The sequence below is a fragment of the Curcuma longa genome, chromosome 13 (genome assembly GCF_044706935.1).
Source record: "Curcuma longa cultivar G26 ecotype Majalengka, Jawa Barat chromosome 13, ITB_CL_G26_1.1, whole genome shotgun sequence".
Lineage (NCBI taxonomy): Eukaryota > Viridiplantae > Streptophyta > Magnoliopsida > Zingiberales > Zingiberaceae > Curcuma > Curcuma longa.
The window spans coordinates 7073270-7082988 of NC_133873.1; the positions used below are offsets into that span (position 1 = coordinate 7073270).

General features: G+C 38.4%; 1 pseudogene; it reads right to left on the bottom strand.

The window, feature by feature from the left end:
• Nucleotides 1–121: 121 nt before the first annotated feature.
• LOC141844094 (protein Brevis radix-like 1) lies at nt 122–2008 on the bottom strand (annotated as a pseudogene).
• Nucleotides 2009–9719: the final 7711 nt, after the last annotated feature.

The window sequence follows — 9719 nt, forward strand, 5'->3', positions numbered from 1 at the left end:
GTTCTTAGTTGAGTTAGCATATGAGATCATGAAGCATGTTCTAGGAACAACAAGCATCAGATGCTTTGAATGGTAGAACAGATTTCTTCTGAAATTGTTTCTGATATTGGAATCAAACTCACCCAGTTCTATAGATACTGTGTCTGGATTCGATCTCTGTTCTCCTCCCACCAGAGCTTGGCGTGCACCTCGCCGAATTTCTCGCGGCTGCATCGACGTTGTTGGTATCAGAAAGTGGTAATTTGTGGTGGTTTTGGATTGTGGATCTGTTTGGTTACCTGAATCGGACTCGCCGGAGGTCTCGAGTGCCGTCGGCGAGCTCGCGGATGGTGATGAAGACGCCCGGTTCGTCTTCTTCCACCCACTCGGATATCTCCAGATCGCTGGCGTTGCTGATGGAAATGGAGGCTTCGTCCCTGGAGGAGGTGGTGGTCCTCGACGCGTCCGCGGACGAGGTCTCCGCCTTGGCGCCGGAGACGCCCGCGCCGTAGTGGAGATGGGGCGGGAAGAATTGCTCGGATGGATCCGGCACGAAAGGGTAAGAGACGCCTCTCGTCGGCGGCGGCCGGTTGGCGTATCTGGTGGCGGCGCGGCAGTCTTTGCCGGCGGGGCTTTCTCGCGTCGAGCCCGCCCTCGAATAGAATGACTCTCGCTGAAAAATCCAGCGGTTAGGGTTAGGGTTTTTGAGATTCAATAGAGGAAGAGAGAGAGCTTGTTCAACCTCGCCGCCGCCGCCCCCGTCGTCGGATCTTGGAGGCGGGGAGAGAGCTTGGCGGTTGAATCTCTGGACGTTGTAGAGCTCCATGATCCGGTCGTAGTTCTCTCCCCACCACCGCTGCGCTTGCCACTTGTTGAACATCTCCCGGCTACACACACAGAATTCGCCATTGTTTCAGAGCTAAGAACAGAGTCCGGCGATCGGAAGTTTCACGGCAGACCTGAATCGGATGCGCCTGAGATCGTTTCCGGCGCCGCCGGGGAGCGACACGAAGGTTATGTGCACCCCCGGCTCGACCTGCGCCACCCACTCCTTGGGCCGCCCTTCGTCCTCCAGCACCACGTCCTCCAGCGCCGCCGCCACCGCGTCTACGCTCCTCGCCTCCTCGTAACTCACGTCCCACGCCGGCGTCGTCGAGCTCGAACTGGCCGCCCGCAGGACGCCGCGGCGGTGGCGGCCCCGTGCGACGGCGATCATCTCCTCGTCGTCGAAGTAGTGGTGGCGGTGGCGGCGGCGCCGGCCGCGAGCCCTTGCCCCGGGACGACGATCCAGAAACCTTCAACACCATGTCCTTGATCTGCGGAAGAAGATCAAAAATCACGATTGAGCTCCATAATCAAGCTGTGACAAGATCCATCCCTGAACAACGTGGACGACCAAGGACCACGACAAGGTGCCCCTCCTCCTTCGCTTTATTCCTGTTTCAGCCAAGCAATCTCTTTCCACCAGAGAACTCTCCTTTTTAGAAAGACCCGAATCCAGGCCTCCGCCATTAAAAAGAGCAGCAACGAGCTTCAATCCCACTCTTTTTAGGCTCTCTCTCTCTCTCTCTCGTCTCTGTCTGCTTCTCTGGATCCGTGCGCACGCAAATCAGAGTTGTGGCATGGAGAGAAAGCGAGATGGGACCTTCCTCTCGTCCTCTGCCTTGACCGAGCTTTATCCACTCTGGAACGTGGACCTCGCAGTGAATCTCGCCGGCTTGGCCGCCCACAACCTTGTCATTCTGCTCCAAGCACTGTCCTGCGCTGCCAGCCTCGGTTCCATGGTCGCCTGGTCGCCGTCGCTTTTGCAGCCTTGGTCTGGTTCAAATTTATGCAAGAGAAGGAGGAAATTTTGTGCGTGGGGAAGGGAGCTGGGAGGTGACCTGGGAGGTGAGGCTTTTGCCGGCCTCTTTGCCGCCGGCGGAGTTGGTCGCCGCGTCATCGCCCCCCTCGTCCAGCCCGTGCTTGGTGCAAGCAATGCACGCCAACATCACCTGCGAGACGACATCAGACGCCATGGACTGATGGACGGAAGATGGAGAAGAATGGCAGACAAGGAGGCGCCGCGATTAAGGAAACAGCGAAAGCTCACCTAAATCGCGATTCTCGTCGACTTACCGTGGGTCTTGCCGAGGAAGGGAAGGGGAGGAGGGAGCGGAAGCGAATGCGCCGGCGGCGTGGCGATTATCTCAGAAGGGAAAGGGAAATGGCAGAGGAAGAAGAAGAAGAAGAAGAAGAAGAAGAAGGAGGAGGAGGAGGAGGGGGGTAGGGGTGTTGGGCATGTGTGCGTATTTTAAGGCTGCGCGAGGTTTCTTTTCCGTCGTCGAACGTTCCCGTGGAATTTTCACTTTTTGACTCTCGTACTTTAAGAACTATCATTCTACCCCCTGAACATTCAGTAAACTCATTTTTTTTATTTAATAATTAAGTGTTCAGGTCCCGTATCCAATTCTTACGACCAAATCAGGATAAATTGAAAAGTACATAGATGTTTATCATCCTACTAGATTGAACTATCAAATAGGTCAATCGATGATGAGACATTAGTTAGTTCGATCATGTATCAAGTTATGTGTAGTAAAAGATGGAATTCGCTATCCAATGGTGATACATTATCGATCTCATGACTATCGGTGAGGAGGTAAATAAAAAAATTACAATTGGCCACTACGATAGAGAGAGAGCATTGTCTTGACTTCATCGAGATTCGACTCTTGTCTACTACAGTAAATCAATCATACAGTAACTAACTCAATCATGAAACACCTCTATCGTTTACCATTGGACATTAATATCAAATCTATCATTTCCTATCTTTCTATCCATTTGCTCTTTAATGGGTAATGATATGTTGTCATGTCTATCTTAACAAAATTTATCTATATTTTCTCAAAAAAAAAAAAAAAGTCAGTCTACACTCAACAGATAGATAGATAAATAGAGAAAATAACTCTATCTTAACAAAATTTATCTATATTTTCTCCAAAAAAAAATATTACATCTCGTTTTACTTATTAGAATGGTGATCATATTAACTGAGAGAGGCAAAGATCGAGAAGTGAATTATTTGTACAAGTATTCTTTTTATGACTAAATTCAATTTCTTGATCCTTGCAGAAAGGAACAAGAATTTTATATTCTTCTTTTTGGAAAAGAATGATGGTGTCATTTTCGCTTGCTCAGGCTCCTCTCTAAAAAGCTAGATCGCCTCCTAAATAGTTGAGATTCAGTAGCATGAAAAGTAACACGAGTTCACTGACATGACCACTCCAACGTTCAAATCAGTCACGAATACGAAAAGACCTCAAGATTGCAGAGATCGCAATCGAAAAACTAGGTGAATAAGAAGAATGAGAAAAGCTTTTCGGAGGAGAGTTGTCTCTGTTTGTAAAAAGAAAATCACCTTTCTCTCCTAATAGTCATTCCGAGACCAGATTTGACAATTGTTAATCACTTCTCCATTTACCAAATATCACATATCCCAATGAAGAAAAATAGAGAACTAGATCTGATATTCACTACTTGCTCCTCCATTCATCAAATGTCATGCATTCTAAAGAAGAAAAGTAGAGAATCAAATCTGACATTCACTATTTGTTCCTCCATTCAGAAGACACTATATTCATCGATAGGCTAACCTAGCACTAAGGCATAAAATCGAACATTAAGGTCGAGTACTCAATTGAAGTTCATATATGAGTACTAAGGTCGAGTGCTCAGTTGAAGTCAATATCCGAGTGTTGAGGCAGGATACTCTGTTGAAATCAATATCTAAGCATTGAAATCAAATACTCAGTTGAGGTCCATCTAACTACTGAGGTCGGGTGCTCGATTGAAGTCAATACTCGAGCACTGAGATGAGGTGCTTAGGGAATAATCTGAATACCATGAAGAAGGATTAGGGGAATCCGAGTGATTGCTGCTTTCTTTAGACCTTTGAGAAAAGTATGAAAAAAAAAACTTGAATGGTAGGATCCCTTCATCACCCCTCAAAATGAAAAGGGTGATTTTGTAGTTCTTGATCTTTGAAGATGCATTGTTAGATATCGAAATTAGTCATCTATGATTAGTAATTAACATGGTACCAGATGAGTTTTTGATTGGTATTTTTTCATTTATTTATTTTTGAAAATTATATTTGAGCTTTTTTCCAAATTGAAAATTTTCAATTGGGTTTATATTTAATTCTTTGATTCGATGGTATCCTTTTCGTATCAGTATTAACAAACAAAACAAGATAAGACTAGAATGTGATACGATCGAGTGATAGGAACAAAATACTAATTTATTTAAAAATATTTATTTTTTTTAAAGGGTAAGAACGACTCTATCCAATTCACTTAATTCAAAATTCGCTATCAATCGATCGATGTCCATTGTCATAATTGGAGTGCTCTAATAATTCTTCATAGTGATCAATTATAATTTTTTAATTTACCTTTTCATAAATAGTTATGAGATCGATCCCGCTGGAGTAACGAATTCCACCTCTTACAAAAGAGTGCTTTAATAATTTCAATAATATATACATTTAATAAAATAAAATTAAAGATTTCATTAGAGCTGTCAAATGAATTAAATCATGGTGAAGCGGATCAATCGATCAGAAATCCATTATACGATGGGGTGGAACAAGGCAGCCTACCAATTTGGTGGGTTGAGAAATCTCCAACCCAACCCAACTCAAAGCGGATTGCGGGTTAGGCGGGTGGGCCAACCCACGGGTCTATTAAAAATAAATAAAAATTAAAAATTTAGATTGTAATTTAAACGGGCCAAATTAAAATTTTAAATTTTAGATTACGATTTAGATCAGTTAAATCCACTACTCCATTAAATTTTCTATTTTAATTTTAAATTTAAAAAAATTAAGTTTTTTCAATCTTTGGACCAACTCAAATCCGTTATGGTCGAATCCATACGGGTCTCCCTAGCTAGGTAGATCAGCTCATCCAAACCCACTGATTGATAAAATTTTAATCTAATCAATTTAAATTATTTAATGGATTGAACTAATCCGACATACTCAACTTAAATTGACGATTCTAAATTTCATATATATATATATATATAATATTATTTTTAATTGAGAAAGAAAAATAAAATTTATTTTAAAATGGATGATAATATAATATAATCCATCTCATTTAATGGGATAAAAACTTAACTTGGTTATTGTTTTAAAACTAATACATACATGTATCACACGTTTGTCAAAATCTTATTTTTCATTAATTTTATATTGATTTTTAACAAATGTTAAGAAATTGAATTTCATTAATCATTAATTCAATGGTAATTTTCGATCCCCAGTTACGGCGTATTTGCAAGAATTTTCTTCCAAATGGGGAACGCAATCAAAGGATGTTGGGCATCTGGATCCGCCGTATCCCGATTTACCCTGAGACCGACCACCCCAGAATGAGACTGACTGGGATTTATCATTAATCATTAATAGGAGATCAAGAATTTAACTAAACTTATGTACTACTGACTTTAATCATCTAGGCTCCAACATCATTGCCTCGATAGTGGTCATGCTTTGCTTAAAGCTATACTACGACCCCTTCTCGGTGGCTTTATTTATAAATAAAGATTTGAATAAGTTATCTATAGGAAATATAGTATTACTACGGCAGTAAAATTTTGATGTGTGATTAAATAAATTTAAGATTAAATTCTTGTTATGTTTGATACGTGTATCTAAATGTACAGGGACTTTAGATAACACACATGTTCTAGCTGATGAATCTTAGCAGAAGACGCAAATAAACAAGAAGAATGGTACGAAAAGGGAGCCGATGGACTCAGTACATCTGAAGTACGACAAGCTATAGAAGTGTACTTTGGCGGAACGAGAAGGACGCACAGGAGCAAGTCGGAAGGGCTCGATGCATCCGAAGGATGAGAAGCCAGAAGGAATACTACGCAAAACGACTATGACAGAATGGAGAGAAGAAAAATGGTCAAGCGCTTGGAGCTGTTTCAGATGCTTAGATACCCACTCCAAGTCAACACTAGCCGTTGTTGAATGGATCAAGGTGATGTCCACATCAGCAGATTTCAAGCGCTCGGAAGTGTTAGAGCAATTATACGGATCGTTGCTAAGTGGATGGAGTTTTGACGAGTTCAAGCTCCCAGAAGGCATTTAGGTGTCTGAACTGTCACTTCAACATAACGATCAGATGGAGATGAAGACTATAAATAGCTGATGCTTGAAGAAGAAATTATACACATTCTAATTCACTTTATTTCAATCTTTATAGTTAATACACTCAATTCTTGTAAGGGGTTTCTCCGCCTTCGACTTGTGTAAAAAGAGATCTTAGTAGAGCTTTTTTTTCGTCTTAGACTAGCAATCTCCTTGTTGCAAACCAAATAAATATGTTTCTCTTCATTTTTATGTTTAAGTTAATTTTCAATTAATATGGGCGTGCTCTTGTTAGTTAGTTAGCAAGAGAAATAGGTTGATTATTTTTGTAGATCGCTATTCATCCCTCTCCTTTAGCGATCCGAACCGATCTCATTGCACCAATATAGTTCTCATACAACAACCCAAAACTTATTCTTTTCTCACTTATATATCATCAAAATGAGCAACTCAAACAAAGGCTTTCACTCATTGGCTCTTCTCATACAATAAAAGGGTAGAGACTGTCAATTTAGGTTAGGTCCGTTGGATTAGTCCACCCCATCAAACAATTTAAACAGATTTAGTTGAAATTTTATCAATTCATTTTAAGGTGGATTTAAGTGGGCCGACCCGCCTAGGCCCATGCTCCACATGAGTCGCCCCGTGACGGACTTGGATTGACTCGTATATTGAGAAAATTTATTTTTTAAAATTTAAAATTAAAATAAAAACATCAATGAACTAGTGAGTTTGACCGATCTAAATCGTAATCCAAATATAAAATTTTCAACTTGACCCATTTAAATTATAATCTAAATTTAAAATTTTTAATATTTTCTATACTTTTTGATTTTTTGACAGACCCGTAGATTGATTTGCATAACCATAACTTACCTTAAGTAGCATTGAATTAGAAATTTTCAACCTGTTAAATTGATGTGTCAGTCCGTCCTACCATATTTTTGATTTCTGATGGATTGATCTACTCTGTCATAAATTAACTCATTTGACAGTTCTAGTTCTTCTTGATGCCATCAATACCCCTCCTCAACGCCATCATCTTCGTGTTCGTCAACACTACGTCGGTCATATTCTTCTTCCCGGCTATCTTCCCCATTCTCTCTAGGTTACCGTTAATTCTTCATTCTGAATGATCTGCTTTAACCAGTAGGGTTCCTTTTGAGCTTTAGTACTGCCACATTAATGTGGTTAATCAAATACTCCATAGCTAATTGAAATTCAAAAATATTACACTTTTTCTTGTTTAAAAAAAAGAAAAAAAAAAAAAAAAGAAAAAGAAAAGTGAAAGGGAGGAAAACTAATGAAAGAGATGTGAGGGGGGCAAATGGGAGTTGCAGTAGACAAAGCCTGAGGCATAAGGCAACAAGAAAAAGGGAGGCCTTGTTCTTTCATTGTAAAGATGCAGCCTTTAGTTAAAGCAGTTCTCTGTTTTTTTCCCCTCTTGTTCTTAGTTTCTTCTTCTTCTTCGACATGAAGACAGCCTTTAGTTAAAGCAATTCTCTGTTTTTTCCCCCTCTTGTTATTAGTTTCTTCTTCTACGACATGAAGAGATCGATAAATGAAAGTAATACTAATATAGTGGGGCGATTACATATCATGAAGGTATTCTGACAAAATTTAATATAGTCAAGTTAATCGGACTACACCTCTTTTGACTAGATTAATTGGAGATGCTTGTGATATGGCGGAGCGATGACACCTCATCAAGGTAACCTGATAACAACTCAGCACAGTTCAGTCAGTCGGACTATGTCTTCTTTGATTAGACTAATTGGGGATGTTTGTGATGTGATGGAAATATATTATCCCTACATATCATGTGGGATAAGTTCATAAAGCTGGCCCATCTTTAAGATTAGAAAATCTTAAGATCGTTTCACCTAAAAAATAAGAAAAATATCTCAAAATATTTCTTAAATGAATATTTCAGAATCTTTCTAAAAATTAGAACGAATATCTCAAAATATTTTTTAAACAGACGCTAATATTTTGGAGATCAACTGTATAAAATGTTGCCCATACCTATAAGCATAGGTATGTACACATCAATCCTAAAATTTTCAAATCATTAAATTCTTTCTTCACGCAAAATCCTAACTTGAGCGTCGAAGTGACTTGTCAGGACTCATTCCCGGTGCCATTCTAACTCTTTTTTTGAGTACTTTTCAAGTCTTTTCATCTCTCCGGACGACTATCTTTGAGAAGTGCGCATGTCAACAGTTCGTTGGCCCATGGCTTGATCATCTACGATATTTTGATTGGAACAAATATGATACATCATAATCATTAAACAAAAGGATGCAATGACAAATCGAAATGATTGACATGAATCAGAGAGCTAAAATCATTGCTTTTTATTTATCGCTGACTAGAGTTCCTGCAAGCGCAACGGAGTCTTCTACATGAATGGACATCAATCAAAGTCCTTCTCAATGGGAAAAAGAGGAGGAAGAAGAAGAGTCAATCAAATACCCGAGATGTCTAAATGGATTTTGACCTTTTCCTTTTATATTTTGGAGACTGCATGAAACCATAGCATGAAATTGGATTCACATTGAGTGGGTCCCACTAACATTTTCAATTGTAAGTGTCATGCTTTATATTTCATGTATCATTTCTCTATATTTTACTCGTACTACAAGGACCATTCCCCTGTAGAGTTATTACCTATTTATAATCCATTAATATTGACGAACTTAACTATTAGATCTACTACACATGTAATCCACATCTAATCATATAAATCTCTCTTCATGCATCAAACACTAAATTATTTAATTGAAATATAATTTGTTAATGACAAATAATTTTTAAGTTAGCTAGATTTGAGCTCCTACCTAATTTTTTTAATATTCAAATCATGTATTATATCTTAAAAATTGATTGATAAATCTAAATTTTTTAAAAATCATTTCAAATCAAAATAAATCTCTTTAATGTATTTATGTCATCATATTTGACTTTAATAGTGTAAATTAAGAATAGTAAATTTTTAAAATTACAAAGGCTTGATAACATTTATCATAAGTTCATTATAAGGCTTAGGAGTATGATACTCGCTAATCAACAACACTAATAAATTTTTAAGACTCCCCTTATTTGAAAAATATCAAAATTTTAAATTTTTGAATGGTATAGATATATCAGTCAGTTTTGTTACTGAATCTAGAGAATTTCAAATCACTTTAAACTAAAATCAATATACTTATAGAAATTTCTTTAATATATCTATGTCTTTGAATTCGATAGTATAAATTGAGAGTGATGAATTTTTAAATTGATAGAGTAAAAATTTAAAAATGTACTCTCAATTTAATTAATTATTTTCAATTTATGCTATCAAATTTAGATTTGAGGGCATCAATATACTAAGGAGGTTTTCAAAATACATTGATTTTATTTTTGAATGATTTAGAGTTCTTTTAAATTCATCAATCAATAATTGATTACTGATAGAGATAGAGGAGGAGTATTTTGGGAATATAATGTATGATTTGAGTATTATAAAAATTAAGCACGTGATTTATATAACACTGAAACATACTTATATGGTTTAGTAAAATACATTCTCGGATATAGTTGAGTT